Here is a 19,877-nt window from a genome sequence, read left to right as displayed (position 1 = left end):
TTTTAAAGGATTCTATATCTGGCCACATGGTGTCATCACATGAAAAGACAAGATTCAAACAAATAAAATCAACAGATAAAAAAAGAAGACATTACAACTGATACTTCAGAAATTCAAAGGATCATAACTGGCTATCATACGCCAACAAATTGGAAAGCCTAGTAGAAATTGACAAATTTCTAGACGCATACAACCTGCTTAGGTTGAACAGTAAAAACCTGCAAGACCAGAACAGATTGGTAACAAGTAATGAGATTGAAGCCATCAGAAATATAAGTAACATGAACATTTTCTCCACCGCATAAGCCTAAATCAGACCGAAAAACTTCACCGATACTTAACAGCCCAATACTAATAGATACAAACAAGCCAGTACTTCCCATACTGTTAACCCAACACAGGCATGCCTTAAGGAAAGGTTAAAATAAAGTAAAAGGAACTCAGCAAACTCAACCCCACCTGTTTACCAAAAACATCACCTCTAGCATTACCAGTATTAGAGGCACTGTGACACATGTTTAACGGCCGCGGTACCCTGACCGTGCAAAGGTAGCATAATCACTTGTTCCTTAAATGGGGACTCGCATGAATGGCACCACGAGGGTTCAACTGTCTCTTACTTTCAACCAGTGAAATTGACCTGCCCGTGAAGAGGCGGGCATGAAACAATAAGACGAGCAGACCCTATGGAGCTTTAATTTATTAATGCAATTAAAACTACATAAATCTACCGCTTATACCACTACACCTGCACTAAAAATTTTGGTTGGGGTGACCTCGGAGCATAACTAAACCTCCGAACAACCTATGCTAAGGCTACACAAGCCAAACCGGACTAACACCTATAATTAATCCAATAACTTCACCAATGGAACAAGTTACCCTAGGGATAACAGCGCAATCCCATTCCAGAGTCCATATCGACAATAGGGTTTACGACTTCGATGTTGGATCAGGACATCCTAATGGTGCAGCAGCTATCAAGGGTTCGTTTGTTCAACAATTAAAGTCCTACGTGATCTGAGTTCAGACCGGAGCAATCCAGGTCGGTTTCTATCTATTCTATATTTCTCCCTGTACAAAAGGACAAGAGAAATAAGGCCCACTTCATAAAGTGCCCTCATTCCATAGATGACCTAATCTCAATCTAACAAAATAACACCCACTCAACCCAAAAACAGGGTTTGTTAAGATAGCAGAGCCCGGCAATTGCATAAAATTTAAAACTTTACAATCAGAGGTTCAACTCCTCTTCTTAACACCGTATTAACAACAAACCTTCTACTCCTTGTTATATCTGTACTAGCTGCTATGGCATTTCTCACGCTTATTGAACGAAAATTATTAGGCTATATACAATTACGCAAAGGGCCAAATATTGCTGGCCCTTATGGATTACTACAACCGTTTGCTGACGCAATAAAATTATTCGCCAAGGAGCCCTTAAAACCTTCAACATCTACTACCATTCTCTACATTACTGCACCAGCCTTGGCCTTTTCCATTGCTCTTCTCCTATGAACTCCTCTCCCTATACCCCACCCACTAATTAACTTTAACCTGGGACTTTTATTTATCCTAGCTACATCTAGCCTAACTGTCTACTCTATTTTATGATCAGGATGAGCATCAAACTCAAACTATGCAATATCGGAGCACTACGAGCTGTCGCCCAAACAATTTCATACGAAGTTACTCTCACTATTATTCTCTTGTCAATCTTATTGATAAGCGGCTCATTTAATCTTCATATACTTATCACAACACAAGAGTATCTCTGACTCCTCCTACCATCATGACCCCTGACTACAATATGATTCACTTCCACATTAGCTGAAACAAACCGAGCTCCCTTTGGCCTCACAGAAGGTGAATCAGAACTAGTCTTGGGCTTTAACATTGAATATGCCGCAGGTCCATTCGCTCTGTTCTTTATGGGTGAATACATAAATATTATTATAATAAATGCTCTAACAACCACAATCTTCCTAGGCACATTGTACTCTATTCACTCCCCAGAACTATTTATGACATGCTTTGCCACCAAAACACTTCTCCTAACCTCTTTATTTTTATGAATCCGAACAGCATACCCCCGATTCCGTTATGATCAACTCATACACTTACTATGAAAAAACTTCCTCCCACTCACACTAGCCCTTCTCATATGACATATCTCAACACCTATTGCAATCTCCAACATCCCCCCTCAGACCTAGAAATATGTCTGACAAAAGAGTTACTTTGATAGAGTAAATGACAGAGGCCCTAACCCTCTTATTTCTAGGATTATAGGTATCGAACCTACCTCTGAGAACCCAAATTTCTCCATGCTACCCACCACATTCCATCCTAAAGGTCGGTCAGCTAAATAAGCTATCGGGCCCATACCCCGAAAATGTTGGTTATACCCTTCCCGTACTAATTAATCCATTAGCCCAACTTCTTATTTACTCCACCATAATCACAGGTAATCTCATTACATCACTAAGCTCACATTGATTCCTCGCCTGAACAGGCTTAGAAATAAATATACTAGCCTTCACCCCAATCCTAATCAAAAAGACAAGTCCCCGTTCTACAGAAGCCACTACTAAATATTTCCTAATACAATCCACCACATCTATAATTCTCATAATAGCAGTCATCTCCAACAACCTGCTCTCTGGATGCTGGACCATAACAAGCAACATCAACCAACTTTCATCTTCAATTATAACAACAGCCCTAGTCATAAAACTAGGGATAGCTCCTTTCCACTTCGGAGTCCCAGAAGTCACTCAAGGGACATCCTTAATTTCCGGCCTACTCCTCCTCACATGACAAAAACTAGCCCCCATCTCAATTATATATCAAATATACCCTTCAATTAATGCAAGCATTCTCCTAACCCTCTCAACTCTATCTATGATAGTCGGCAGTTGAGGGGGCCTTAACCAAACACAACTACACAAAATTATAGCACACTCTTCAATTACTCACATGGGCTGAATAATAACACTAATTTACAACCCAAATGTCACAATCTATTACCTATCTATATACATTATTACAACAACCACTGCATTCCTAGCTCTCAACCTAAACTCAAGCACCACAACTCTCATACTATCTCGCGCGTGAAACAAAGTAACCTAATTAATACCATTAATATCATCTACTCTCCTATTTATAGGAGGCTTACCCCCACTAACCAGCTTCCTGCCCAAATGAATTACCATCCAAGAACTCACAAAAAACAATAACTTCACCATTCCCACCATTATAATTATCATAACCCTACTCAACCTATACTTTTACATATGCCTAATCTACACCATTTCCATAACACTACTTCCTACATCCAACAATACAAAAATAAAATGACAATTCGAAAGCACAAAACCCACACTTCTCATCCTCCCACTCATTATCCTCACCACCCTCCTCTTAACCAATTTCCCCACTAACCTTAGCCATCTTCTAGAAATTTAGGTTAAGTAAGACCAAGGGCCTTCAAAGCCCTTAGTAAGTCAAACCATGCTTAATTTCTGAGACACATAAAGACTGCAGATTCTGCTCTGCATCAACTGAATGCAAATCAATTACTTTAATTAAGCTAAGCCCTTACTAGATCAATGGGACTCAAACCCACCAAATTTTAGTTAACAGCTAAATACCCTAACCAACTGGCTTTAATCTACTTCTCCCGCCGCAGGGGAAAAAAGGCAGGAGAAGCCCCAGCAGAAATTTGCTGCTCCTCTGAATTTGCAACTCAACATGAAAATCACCTCGGGGCTGGTAAAAAGAGGACTTAATCTCTGTCTTTAGGTTTACAGCCTAATGCTTACTCAGCCATTTTACCCCCCTCCCCTTCCTTTTTCCCACCTATGCTCGTCTACCGTTATTCTCAACAAACCATAAAGATATTGGAACTCTTTACCTACTGTTCGGCACATGAGCTGGAATCATAGGCACAGCTCTAAGCCTCCTTATTCGAGCTGAATTAGGTCAACCAGGCAACCTACTAGGCAAGGATCATATCTATAATGTTATTGTTACAGTCCATGCATTTGTCATAATCTTCTTTATAGTCATACCCATCATAATTGGAGGCTTCGGAAATTGATTAGTACTTCTAATGATTGGTGCCCCTGACATAGCATTCCCTTGCCTAAATAGCCTAAATAATATAAGTTTCTGACCTTCCCCCCTCCTTTCTACTATTACTGGCATCTGCCATAGTGGAAGCCGGTGCTGGAACAGGCTGAACAGTTTATCCCCCTTTAGCAGGAAATTTCTCCCACCCAGGAGCTTCTGTAGATCTAACTATCTTCTCACTTCACCTAGCAGGCATCTCCTCCATTCTAGGAGCTATCAATTTCATTACCACTATCATTAATATAAAACCCCCTGCAATATCTCAATATCAAACCCACTTATTTATTTGATCAGTATTAATCACAGTCATCCTTCTACTCCTCTCCCTACCAGTACTAGCTGCCGGCATTACTATACTACTAACAGACTGAAATCTAAACACCACCTTCTTTGATCCTGCTGGAGGAGGGGATCCTATCTTATATCAACACCTATTCTGATTCTTCAGCCATCCCGAAGTCTATATCCTCATTCTGCCTGGGTTTGGGATAATGTCCCATATTGCAACATATTACTCCGGAAAAAAAGAACCATTTGGCTATAGGTATAGTTTGAGCTATAATATCAATTGGGTTTTTAGGCTTTATTGTATGAGCCCATCATATGTTTACAGTGGGTATAGACGTAGACACACGAGCCTACTTTACTTCCGCCACTATAATTATTGCAATCCCCATTGGCGTTAAGGTCTTTAGCTGACTTGCCACGCTTCACAGAGGCAATATCAAATGATCCCCTGCAATACTTTGAGCCTTGGGCTTTATCTTTCTTTTTACTATGGGGGGCTTGACCGGTATCGTACTAGCAAACTCATCACTAGATATTGTACTACACGACACATACTATGTTGTAGCACACTTTCACTACGTCCTGTCAATAGGAGCTGTATTCGCTATCATAGGAGGTTTTATTCATTGATTTCCCTTATTTTCAGGCTACACTCTAGACCAAACTTATGCTAAAGCTCATTTCACCATTATATTTGTAGGTGTAAATTTAACTTTCTTCCCACAACATTTCCTTGGCTTATCCGGAATACCCCGATGCTATTCTGACTACCCCGATGCCTATACCACATGAAATATTATATCATCTATAGGCTCCTTCATCTCCCTAGTAGCAGTAGTATTAATAATTTATATAACTTGAGAAGCCTTTGCCTCAAAGCGTAAAGTCTTATTAATTAAACAACCTTCCACCAACTTAGAATGACTACACGGTTGCCCTCCACCCTATCACACATTTGAAGAACCAACCTACATTAAACTATGCGAAAAAGGAAGGAATCGAACCTCCTAAAACTGATTTCAAGCCAACCCTGCAACCTCTGCAACTTTTTCAATAAGATATTAGAAAAACTATTTCATAGCTTTGTCAAAGCTAAGTCATAGGTTAAATCCTATATATCTTATATGGCTCACCCAGTTCAACTAGGCCTACAAGACGCCACATCTCCTATCATAGAAGAATTAATCACTTTTCATGACCACACTTTTATAATCGTATCCTTAATTAGCTTCCTAGTATTATACGTCCTATCTTCAACCCTTACGACAAAACTAACCAACACCAATATCACAGACGCTCAAGAAATAGAAACCATTTGAACTATCTTACCCGCAATCATTTTAATCCTAATTGCTCTTCCATCCCTAAGCATCCTATACTTAACAGATGAGATCAACAACCCTTCTTTTACTATCAAATCAATTGGACACCAATAATACTGAACCTACGAATATACAGACTATGGGGGACTGATCTTTAACTCTTATATACTCCCCCCGCTGTTCTTAAACCCAGGAGACCTTCGACTTCTAGAAGTTGACAATCAAGTAGTTCTTCCAATTGAAGCCCCTGTCCGTATGATAATCACAACTCAGGACGTTCTACACTCATGAACAATTCCTGCCCTAGGCCTGAAAACAGATGCAGTTCCTGGACGCTTAAATCAAACTACATTCACCGCTATACGACCAGGCGTCTATTACGGACAATGCTCAGAAATCTGCGGTGCCAACCATAGCTTTATACCTATTGTTGCAGAATTAATTCCACTAAAAATTTTTGAAATAGGACCCATATTTACCCTATAGACACCCCCCCCCACTTCTAACACACCTCACTCCACAACTCTCTACAAAATATTCTTACTGATACACTGTACAGTTACTCTAGCATTAACCTTTTAAGTTGAAGATCGAGAGAAACATTCCTCTCTACAGTGAAATGCCCCAACTAGATACATCCACATGACTTACTATTATCATACCTATACTCCCCACACTATTTCTTATTACACAATTAAAACTACTAAACACAAATTACTATTCAACCCCCTTACAAAAAACCCCCAGTACACAAACCTACAAGAACCCTTGACAATTAAAACAAACGAAAATCTATTTACTCCATTTACCGCTCCAACAATCCTAGGCCAGCCTGCTGCAGTACCCATCAGCCTACTCCCCACATTACTACTTCCAACCTCCAAGCACCTTATTAATAACCAATTAATTACTATTCAACAAAACCTAATCCAACTCACTCTAAAACAAATAATAACAACCCATAATACTAAAGGACAAACCTGATCCTTCATGCTGATGTCCTTAATTATTTTTATTACAATAACTAACCTTCTCGGACTTATACCTCACTCATTTACACCCACCACCCAACTATCTATAAATCTAGCTGTAGCGATTCCCCTATAAGCAGGAACAGTAGTTATAGGTCTTCGCTTCAAAACTAAAAGCTCTCTAGCCCATTTTCTGCCACAAGGTACACCCACACTCCTTATTCCTATATTAGTAATTATTGAAACAATTAGCCTACTTATTCAACCAGTGGCCCTAGCTGTACATTTAACTGCTAACATCACAGCTGGCCATTTACTAATGCACCTAATAGGAAGTGCTGCACTAGCATTATCAGCCATCAACCTCCCTGCTACCTCACTAATCTCCGTACTCCTAGTACTACTGACTATCCTAGAAATTGCAGTAGCCCTGATCCAAGCCTATGTTTTCACACTATTAGTTAGCCTTTATCTATGTGATAACACCTAATGACCCACCAATCTCATGCCTACCACATACTTAAACCCAGCCCCTGACCACTAACAGGAGCTCTCTCAGCTCTCCTAATAACATCTGGCTTAATTATGAGATTCCACTTTCATTCCACCACTCTATTAATACTAGGCCTACTAACCAATATATTAACCCTATACCAATGGTGACGTGACATCCTCCGAGAAAGTACTTACCAAGGCCACCATACAACACCTGTCCAAAAAAGCCTTCGTTATGGAATGGTCCTATTCATCATCTCACAAATTCTCTTCTTCACTGCTTTCTTCTGAGCATTCTACCACTCAAGCCTCGCTCCTAACCCACACCTAGGAGGACATTGACCACCAATAGGAATTACTTCCCTAAATCCACTACAAGTACCTCTTTTAAACACCTCTGTACTACTTGCATCAGCGGTTACAATCACCTGAGCCCATCATAGTCTAATAGAGAGTAGTCGAAAACAAATAATTCAAGCTCTACTCATTATGATCCTACAAGGCATTTACTTCACCCTACTACAAATCTCAGAGTACTTTGAAGCACCCTTTACTATTTCTGATGGTATCTATGGCTCAACATTCTTTGTTGCTACAGGCTTTCACGGACTTCACGTTATCTCTGGATCTACATTCCTTATTACTTGCTTTATCCATCAACTATTCTATCATTTCACATCAAACCACCACTTTGGCTTTGAAGCCGCTGCCTGATACTGACATTTTGTAGACGTCGTCTGATTATTCCTCTATGTTTCTATCTACTGATGAGGGTCCTATTCTTTTAGTATAACTAGTACAGTTGACTTCCAATCAACTAGTTTCGATAATATTCGAAAAAGAGTAATTAACCTAGTATTGACCCTAATGACTAACACTCTTCTAACCCTACTACTAATAATCATTATATTCTGACTACCTCAACTGAATTCTTATGCAGAAAAAACCAGTCCTTACGAAGGCGGCTTTGACCCATTAAACCCTGCCCGTATTCCTTTCTCCATAAAATTTTTCTTAGTTGCCATTACTTTTCTACTATTTGACCTGGAAATCGCCCTACTACTACCCCTACCACGAGCCCTTCAAACAACAGAGCTTCCAACTATGCTTAAATCTTCAATTATACTAATTATTCTTCTAACTCTCAGTCTGACCTATGAATGAACTCAAAAAGGACTAGATTGAGCCGAATTGGTAAGTAGTTTAAAGAAAACAAATGATTTTGACTCATTAGATTATGATAGTCATACTGACCAAATGCCTTTCATCTATATAAGCATCACACTAGCATTTATAATCTCACTCCTAGGCATGCTAACACATCGTTCACACTTAATACCCTCCCTACTATGCCTAGAAGGAATAATGCTATCACTATTTATTATAAGTGCTCTTACAGCTTCAAACATACATTCCTCCCTAGCTAATATTATACCCATTGCCCTACTAGTATTTGCTGCTTGCAAAGCAGCGATTGACCTTGCCCTACTAATCTCAATCTCCAACACATACGGTATAGACTATATCCACAACCTAAATTTACTTCAATGTTAAAAATAGTTATCCCCACAATTATACTACCACCGACAACATGATTTTCCCTGAATTAACCTAACTGTGTATAGTCTAATCATCAGTACTATCCCTCTGTTATTTTTCAACCAAACCAGCAACAACCTCCTTAACCACTCAACCTATTTATCTTCCGACCCACTAACAACACCCCTCCTAATATTAACCGCCTGACTCTTACCTCTTATAATCACAGCAAGCCAATACCACTTACACAATGAATCCCCTCCATGAAAGAAATTTTACCTCTCTATAATGGTCTTCCTACAAATCTCCTTAATTTTAACATTTATAGCTACAGAACTAATCATATTTTATATTCTATTTGAGACCACTCTCATTCCTACCCTAATTATCACCACCCGATGAGGCAGCCAAGCAGAACGCCTTAACACAGGCACATACTTCCTATTCTATACACTAGTCGGCTCTCTCCCCCTACTTATTGTGCTAATCTATGCTTATAATAATTTAGGCTCACTAAACATCACATTACTAACGCTTGTAGCTCAAAAACTAACAACTACCTGATCCCATAGTCTTACCTGACTGGCATGCATAATAGCCTTCATAGTAAAAATACCCCTATACGGCTTACACTTATGACTTCCCAAAGCCCATGCTGAAGCTCCCATTGCTGGGTCAATAGTCCTCGCTGCAGTACTCCTGAAACTAGGTGGCTATGGCATAATACGACTCACCTCTATCCTTAGTCCCACAACAGAATACATAGCCTACCCCTTCCTCATACTGTCTTTATGAGGCATAATCATAACAAGCTCAACCTGTCTTCGACAAACAGACCGAAAATCACTCATCGCATACTCCTCAGTAAGTCACATAGCCCTGGTAATTATAGCCTCCCTCATTCAAACCCCCTGAAGCTTTACTGGCGCAACTGTTCTTATAATCACCCATGGGTTCACCTCATCCATACTATTTTGCCTAGCAAACTCAAACTATGAGTGAACCCATAGCTTTCCCGAGGACTCCAAACGCTACTGCCACTAATAACCTTCTGATGATTTACAGCAAACCTTACCAATATTGCCCTACCCCCTAGTATTAACCTAGTAGGGGAACTCCTTGTAATAATAACCTCATTCTCCTGATCATATGTCACTATTACACTTACAGGACTTAACATACTGATCACAGCCCTCTATTCCCTCTATATATTTACCACAACACAACAAGGAATACTCACATATCATATTACTAACATAAAACCTTCCTTTACACGAGAAAACATACTAAAATTTATGTACCTCTTAGAACCTACAAAGAACTCAAACAAATTTACAAGAAAAAAACAAACAACCCCATCAAAAAGTGGGCAAAGGATATGAACAGACAGTTCTCAAAAGAAGACATTCATACAGCCAACAGACACATGAAAAAATGCTCATCATCACTGGCCATCAGAGAAATGCAAATCAAAACCACAATGAGATACCATCTCACACCAGTTAGAATGGCGATCATTCAAAAGTCAGGAAACAACAGGTGCTGGAGAGGATGTGGAGAAATAGGAACACTTTTACACTGTTGGTGGGATTGTAAACTAGTTCAACCATTATGGAAAACAGTATGGCGATTCCTCAAGGATCTAGAACTAGATGTACCATATGACCCAGCCATCCCATTACTGGGTATATACCCAAAGGATTATAAATTATGCTGCTATAAAGACACATGCACACGTATGTTTATTGCAGCACTATTCACAATAGCAAAGACTTGGAATCAACCCAAATGTCCATCAGTGACAGATTGGATTAAGAAAATGTGGCACATATACACCATGGAATACTATGCAGCCATAAAAAAGGATGAGTTTGTGTCCTTTGTAGGGACATGGATGCAGCTGGAAACCATCATTCTTAGCAAACTATCACAAGAACAGAAAACCAAACACCGCATGTTCTCACTCATAGGTGGGAACTGAACAATGAGATCACTTGGACTCGGGAAGGGGAACATCACACACCGGGGACTATCATGGGGAGGGGGGAGGGGGGAGGGATTGCATTGGGGGTTATACCTGATGTAAATGACGAGTTGATGGGTGCAGCACACCAACATGGCACAAGTATACATATGTAACAAACCTGCACGTTATGCACATGTACCCTACAACTTAAAGTATAATAATAATAAATTAATTAAAAAAAAATTTATGTACCTCTCCCCTATTATCCTCCTGTCCCTTAACCCCAGTATTGTTCTAGGCTTTACCTCTTGCAAATATAGTTTAATCAAAACATTAGATTGTGAATCTAATCATAGAGGCCTACCACTTCTTATTTACCAAGAAAGCTAGCAAGGACTGCTAATCCATGCCTCCGTTTTTAATAAATACGGCTTTCCCAACTTTTAAAGGATTACAGCTATCCATTGGTCTTAGGAACCAAAAATATTGGTGCAACTCCAAGTAAAAGTAACAACCATGTATACCTCCATCACCATAATAACCCTAACCACTCTAATCCTACCGATTACTATTACTTTTATTAAACCCAATAAAAAACACTCATACCCGCACTACGTAAAAACAACTATAATATATACTCTTATCATCAGCCTCCTTCCCACAGTCCTATACATTTTCCTGGATCAAGAAGCAATTATTTCAAACTGACACGGAATAACAATCCAAACATTAGAATTAACACTAAGCTTTAAATTAGACCACTTTTCTATGATATTCATCCCAATTGCATTGTTCATTACTTGGTCTATTATAGAATTTTCACTATGGTATATAAGCTCAGACCCAAATATTAATCAATTCTTTAAATATCTTCTTATATTTCTCACCACTATACTAATTTTAATCACCGCCAATAACCCTTTCCAACCTTTCATTGGTTGGGAAGGCGTGGGAATTATATCATTCCTGCTAATCTGCTGATGGCATGCTCGAACAGAAGCCAACACAGCAGCCATTCAAGCAGTCTTATACAATCGCATCGGCGATACTGGCTTTATCCTAAGCATAATATGATTTACCCTACATTATAACTCATGAGACTTTCAACAAATATTCGTCCTAAACTCCAACCCAAGTCTTCTCCCACTGAGAGGTCTTCTCCTGGCAGCAACAGGAAAATCAGCTCAATTTGGTCTTCACCCCTGACTACCCTCCGCCATAGAAGGCCCAACCCCAGTCTCAGCTTTACTCCACTCCAGCACAATAGTTGTCGCCGGGGTGTTCCTTCTCATCCGCTTCCACCCTCTAATAGAAAATAATACAGTAATCCAAAGCCTCACACTATGCCTAGGAGCCATCACCACCAGATTTACAGCAGTCTGCGCCCTAACACAGAATGATATTTAAAAAATCGTAGCCTTTTCCACCTCAAGTCAACTGGGCCTCATAATAGTTACTATTGGGATCAATCAACCATATCTAGCATTCCTACATATCTGTACTCATGCTTTCTTCAAAGCTATACTATTCATCTGCTCCGGATCTATTATTCATAACCTAAGCAATGAACAAGATATTCGAAAAATAGGAGGATTCTTTAAAATAATACCCCTTACTTCAACCTCCTTAATCATCGGCAACCTAGCACTCACAGGTATACCTTTCCTCCCAGGCTTCTACTCCAAAGACCTTATCATCGAAACCGCAAACATGTCATATACCAACGCCTGAGCCCTATCTATTACTCTCATTGCCACATCCCTGACAAGCGCATACAGCACCCGAACTATCTTCATAACCCTAACAGGACAACCTCGCTTCCCAACTTCAATCAACATTAACGAGAATAACCCCACCCTATTGAACCCAATCAAACGCCTCACAATTGGCAGTATGCTAGCAGGATTTCTCATCACCTGTAACATCTCTCCTACCTCACTCCCCCAATCAACAATGGCCCTCCACCTAAAACTCTCAGCCCTGTACTTAACCACTCTGGGCTTCCTAGTAGCCCTAGACCTTACTCTCATAACCAACAAACTTAAAATAAATATACAATTACATGTATTTAAATTCTCTAATATACTAGGTTATTATCCCACTACAATCCACCGTATGACCTCCTACCAAAATCTACTTATAAGCCAAAACCTATCTTCCCTCTTACTGGACTCAATCTGACTAGAAAAATCTATGCCCAAAACAATTTCACATATCCACACTATTACCTCCACCATCACAACCACTCAGAAAGGTATAATCAAGTTTTACTCCCTCTCTTTCCTTATTCCCTTTATTCTAACTCTATTCCTAATAACATAATCTATTACCATGAGTAATCTCAATAATAATATATACACCAACAAATAACGTTCAACCAGTAACCACTACTAATCAATGCCCATAATCATATAAAGCACCTGCACCAATAGAATCTCCTCGAACTAACCCTGATCCCTCCCCCTCAAAAACTACCCAATTCCCTATATTATCAAAATTAACCACCACTACCAACCCATCAAAATCTAAAACTCATAAAACTAAACCCACCTTAATCGCCAACCCTATCAGAAAGCTTCCAAAAACCTCAAACCCTGACCCCCATGCTTCAGGGTATTCCTCAATAGCCACTGCCGTAGTATAACCAAAGACAACTCTTATGCCTCCCAAATAAATTAAAAACATCATTAAACCCATATAAGTTCCCCCATAATTCAAAATAATTACACAACCAACCATACCACTAACAATCAATGCTAACCCTCCATAAATAGGAGAAGGTTTAGAAGAAAACCCCACAAACCCCAGGACTAATAATACACTTAATAAAAATAAAATATATGCCATTGTTCTCACATGGACTCCAACCATGACCAATGATATGAAAAACCATCGTTGTACTTCAACTACAAAAACACCAATGATCCCAACACGCAAATCTAACCCGATTTTAATAATAATTAACTACACCTTTATTGATTTACCCACCCCATCCACCATTTCCATATCATGAAACTTCGGCTCACTTCTTGCAACCTGCCTAATTCTACAAATTATTACAGACTTATTCCTAGCAATACACTATTCACCAGACACTTCCTCCGCCTTCTCCTCAGTCGCACACATCGTCCGAGGCATAAACTACGGCTGAATCCTTCGCTATCTCCACACTAACTGTGCCTCTATATTATTCATCTGTCTCTTTCTACATGTAGGTCGAGGCCTCTATTATGGCTCCTATCTTCTTATAGAAACCTGAAACATTGGCATTGCACTTCTACTCATAACCATAGCAACAGCCTTCATGGGCTACGTACTCCCATGAGGTCAAATTTCATTCTGAGGTGCCACTGTAATTACAAACCTACTATCAGCAGTTCCATACATCAGAACTAATCTCGTCCAATGAGTTTGAGGCGGGTATTCCATTGAGAACTCTACTCTTACACGATTCTTCACCCTTCACTTTATCCTACCCTTTATTATCACAGCCTTTACAACCCTGCACCTATTATTCCTACACGAGACAGGATCAAATAACCCCTGCGGAATTTCCTCCCACTCCGACAAAATTACTTTCCATCCCTACTACACAATCAAAGATATCTTAGGGCTAATCCTCCTCTTTATAGCCTTAATAACATTAGTACTATTCTCACCTGACCTTCTAAGCGACCCAGATCACTATATCCCAGCCAACCCCCTAAACACTCCTCTACACATTAAACCAGAGTGATATTTCCTATTCACATATGCAATTTTACGCTCTATTCCCAATAAATTAGGAGGGGTGTTGGCACTTCTCCTATCAATCCTTATCTTAGCAATCATACCCATTCTCCACAAATCTAAACCACAAAGTATAGCATTCCACCCACTCAGCCAATCCCTATTTTGACTCTTAACCACAATTCTACTAACTCTCACCTGAATCGGAAGCCAAACAGTAAACCAGCCCTTTATGATTATTGGACAAGTAGCATCCATAATATACTTTATCACAATTTCAGTCTTAATACCACTTGCCTCTCTAACCAAAAACAACTTACTCAAGTGAACCTGCCCTCGTAGTACAAATCAGTACACCAGTCTTGTAAACTGGTAATGGAAAACTTCCCCTAGGGCAACTCAGAAAGAAAGTGCTTAACTTCACCACCAACACCCAAAACTGGCATTCTAATTTGAACTACTTTCTGTATTCTATGGTGTGCAAACTTTAAATGCAACTTAAGTATTACATTATTTTAATACACTTTTATGTAAATCGTGCATTACTGCTAGTCAACATGAATATTATATAGTACTATATATGATTAACTGTACCTAGCACATATCATTACATATTTACTAACAACAGTCCCCAACATGCTTACAAGCAAGTATTCTCATATATTAATCAACTGTAACACATTCTATTAAGCCTCGAAGTCCAAATGTCCCCACCCCGAATACCAACCAACCTAATTATTCACTTACCATACATAGTACATCACATCATTTGCCGGACATAGCACATCCGATTAAATAAATCCTCGTCACTACGGATACCCCTCTCCCTTGTTCACCATCCTCCGTGAAATCAATATCCCGCACAAGAGTGCTACTCTCCTCGCTCCGGGCCCATAAACCGTGGGGGTAGCTATAATGAACTGTATCCGGCATCTGGTTCTTACCTCAGGGCCATACAATCAAGATCGCCCACACGTTCCCCTTAAATAAGACATCTCGATGGATCACGGGTCTATCACCCTATTAACCAGTCACGGGAGCTCTCCATGCATTTGGTATCCTTTATCTCTGGTCTGCACGCGACCCCAGAGCAGAAAGCCGGTCCCGCCACAACACGTCCCGCAGCTCCTGTCTTTGATTCCTAGTTCATGCCATTACCAATCGCACCTACGTTCAATATCCTAGCCCCACATGATTCCTACAAGGTGTTACTTAATTCATGCTTGTAAGACATATTAATAACTGTTTTACAGCCCATTCCTAATTACACTACAAAAACACAAGAAACACTTAACAACCCCCCTCCCCCATCTCTGACTTCTCCCCTTAAAAACTCGCTTTTGCCAAACCCCCAAAACAAAAGCCTTCATCCGCCCAGCCAGAGCTTACGTTCTCATCTTTTAGCTATGCACAACTTCAACTGCTATTCCCTCAACTAATATAAAATTACTTCACCTTACCACTCAACACCAATTTCCATCTTCTCCCTGCTTTCTCGTTCCCACGCATTTACTCACTACTAAATCTGTATCCTTATACCACAACCCCAAAGACAAAACCTCACAACTATACTTTTTTCCTGTTTACGTAGCTTAATCCACCTAAAGCAAGACACTGAAAATGTTTAGACGGACTTACATACCCCATAAACAAATAGGTTTGGTCCTAGCCTTTCTATTAACTCTTAGCAAGATTACACACGCAAGCATCCCCGCCCCAGTGAGGACACCCTGGAAATCACAACGATCATACGGAGTAAGTATCAAGCACGCACAATGCTGCTCAAAACACTTTGCTCAGCCACACTCCCACGGGAGACAGCAGTGACAAACCTTTAGCAATCAACGAAAGTTTAACTAAGCTATGCTACAATTAGGGTTGGTTAATTTCGTGCCAGCCACCGCAGCCATACGATTAACCCAAGCTAATAGAGACCGGCGAAAAGGGTGTTTAAGATCTAATCGAATAAAGCTAAACTCCATCTAAATTGTAAAACCTTAGCTGATGTAAAATAAACTACGAAAGTGGCTTTACAATTTCTGAACACACAATAGCTAAGACTCAAACTGGGATTAGAGACCCCACTATGCTGAGCCCTAAACCTCAATAATTAAAATAACAAAACTACTCGCCAGAATACTACAAGCAACAGCTTGAAACTCAAAGGACTTGGCGGTGCTTCACATCCCTCTAGAGAAGCCTGTTCCGTAATCGATAAACCCCGATCCACCTCACCATCTCTTGCTCAGCCTATCTACCGCCATCTTCAGCAAACCCTGATAAGGCCACAAAGTTAGCATAACCGTCCCTGCAAAAACGTTAGGTCAAGGTGTAGCCTATGAGATGGTAAAAAACGGACTACATTTTCTACTCCAGAAAACCCCACGATAACTCTTATGAAACCTAAGAGTCCAAGGAGGATTTAGCAGTCAATTAAGAACAGAGTGCTTAATTGAACCAGGCCATAAAGCACGCACACACCGCCCGTCACTCTCCTCAAGTATATTTAAGGACTAACTTAACTAAACACCCCAATATTTATATGGAGGAGATAAGTCGTAACACGGTAAGTGTACTGGAAGGTCCACTTGGATAAATCAAAGCATAGCTTAACATGAAACATCCCGCTTACACCCGGAAGATCTCAATACCATTTGATTGCCTTGAGCTAACACTAGCTCCAAATCCAATCAAAACTAATACCAAACTAATTTACACTAAAACATTTACCAATCCAAAAGTATAGGCGATAGAAATTCTATCCTGGCGCTATAGATATAGTACCCTAAGGGAAAGCGAAAAATATCAAACAACCACAAAATAGCAAGAACCCACCCCATGCCTTCTGCATAATGAATTAACTAGAAACAATTTCGCAAAGAGAACTAAAGCTCAATTCCCCGAAACCAGACGAGCTACCCAAAAACAGCTGAAAGAGCACACCCATCTATGCAGCAAAATAGTGGGAAGATTTATGGGTAGAGGTGACAAGCCTACCGAGCTTGGTGATAGCTGGTTATCCAAGACAGAATCTTAGTTCAACCTTAAGTTTACCTACAGAACTACTCAATCCCCTGTAAACTTAATTGCTAGTCTAAAGAGGGACAGCTCTTCAGACATTAGGAAAAAACCTTGTATACAGAGTAAAAAACCTAATCTCCATAGTTGGCCCAAAAGCAGCCATCGATTAAGAAAGCGTTCAAGCTCAACACCAACCATACAAAAAATTCCAAACACACCACTGAACTCCTTATATCACATTGGATTAATGTATCACTTCATAGAAGCAATAATGGTCGTAACCTATCTGGCAGCACAGCCCCAGATAGCACACCCAACTAGCCACTCAAGGCGGGCAGTGACACCTGAGATAGGGCCCCCAAACCGTCCCAGGCCACGGGCAGTGCAGCCCTGGATAGCGCACTTACTCTGACGCCTTCCTATGCTCTGGCCAGCTGCAGTGTCCGCGGCTGCCACCAACCACAGCGATCAAAGCAAGCCGGCGAGGCGAGACAGCGAGGACAGACACAGCCCCACAGGCTCCAGCCTCCAGCTTGCGGCAGCCAGCACCTCCTACTCCAAACTGGGAACGGAGCAGCTACGAAGTCAGACACAGACAAGGCTGGAATGGGGAGACTGGCCCATGTAACATGCTTTATATACCGAGATTATAAACTACATGTTCTGATTGGATGAGAGGAAAAAGCTACGCCTACTCTGATTGGACTTTATTTTCACATTCTGATTGGTTAGTCTAAGACTTGCTCTCATCCAATCAGAACATGAAAATAACGTCCAATCAGAGTAGGCACAGCAGTTTTCTCTCATCCAATCAGAACATGAAGTCCAGGAACCGGGCCTGCACAACCTCAGTATATAAGGCATACTAATGTGAGTTGCGTCATTGTGGGCTCTGCTGTGTTAGTCCGTGTATTTCTTCCACTCGCAGTTTGGAGAAGGCAGAAGCCAGGTCTCTCCCCACACTAAAAGCTGGAGGCTGTGGTGCCAGGGTTTTTCTCTGCTTGGTGTGTGGCGGCCATGGAGAGAGGCAGCTGGTGGTGAGAGCTGCTCCATGCCTGGCTACAGGAAGGGAAGGAGGAGGCACCTACCACAGGCTGGAGGCTAGAGCCTGTGGGGCTGTGGCTGGCCTCGCTGGCCTTCACCTCACTGGGTCGCCTCGCCGTGGTTGGTGGCAGCGATGAACACTGCAGCTGGCCAGAGCGTAGAAAGGCGATGGGGTAGGTGCGCTGTCCGGGGCTGCCCGCAGCGGGGAATGGTTGGGGTGTTATTCCAACGTCACTATTTTGGCGTACTAGAGTGTTATTCTGGGCGTCACTAGTTTCAGGTGTGCTGTCGTGACTGCACTGCTCTCAGCAGCAGAGGGACGTAGGGGGGGTGTGGACGGGGTGGCGGTGTGGGGGGGGGGGCAGGTTGGAGTCACTATCTTGGCTATATTACTGGCAGCAGTAGGGCTGGTTGGGGGCGCTATTGGGTGCTGCACTGCCCCCCGACAGGGGCCGGGTTGGGGCCGCTATTGTGGTTACGCTGCCGGCGGCATGGGGGTGGGAGGACTGGTCGGGGTCCTGACTGCTCGGGCTTCATTGCCCACAGCGGAGTGGGGATGCTCTTCAGGGCTGCTCTGCCCATGGCGGGGGGCTTGTTGGGGGCACCATGTGGGGTTGCAATGCCCGTGGCAGGGGGATAGGTTAGAGGCAGTATCCGGTGCTACACTGCTGGTGGTGGGGCAGGGGAGTGAGGGGTGCAGGTAGGTGCTTGGAGGGTGTGGTTTCAGGCGCTATGGGGGCCACACTGTCCATGATAGAGGGTGGGTTGGGTGTGCTATTGGGAGACACACTCCCCGCAGCAAGGGGCAGTTTGGGGGCGATACCTGGCCGGTGGCAGGCGGCGTGGTAGGGTGGGTTGTGGGCACCGTTCGGGGGCTGCTCTGTGGTCAGTGGGGGCGAGTTAGGGGCACTGTCAGCTGCTGCACTGTTTGTGGTGGGGGCCGGGTTTGGTGCGCTATCGGGGACTATATTTCTGGCAGCGGCATACCGCTTTGGGGTGCTGACGGGGGCTACACCGTCCACGGTGGGATGCTGGTGGGGTGCGCTATCCAGGGCATCATTCCCCGTGGCTGCAGGATAGTTGGGGGGTGCTATCTGCTCTGTGGGGCTGCACTACCCGTCGTGGGGAGGGGGTTGCAGACCTTAAGGATCCGTGGCTGCACTATTCACGGCGGGGAGCAGGTTGCTGTGCTCTGCCTGGGGCGTCACTGCCTGCAGTGGATTAGGGGTCCTCTCAGTGGCTGCATGACCCACGGCAGGGGATAGGATGGGGAAGTGTTCTGGTGCTGCGATGTCGGAGGTGGGGGCGGGTTGGGGGCGCTTTTGAGTTCTACACCGCAGTGGCGAGGGGCGGTGTTGGGGG

Source organism: Chlorocebus sabaeus, chromosome 2 (assembly GCF_047675955.1).
Source record: "Chlorocebus sabaeus isolate Y175 chromosome 2, mChlSab1.0.hap1, whole genome shotgun sequence".
Classification (NCBI taxonomy): Eukaryota; Metazoa; Chordata; class Mammalia; order Primates; family Cercopithecidae; genus Chlorocebus; species Chlorocebus sabaeus.
The sequence above is the reverse complement of the archived record's forward strand: the minus strand, read 5'-3'. Positions refer to the sequence as shown.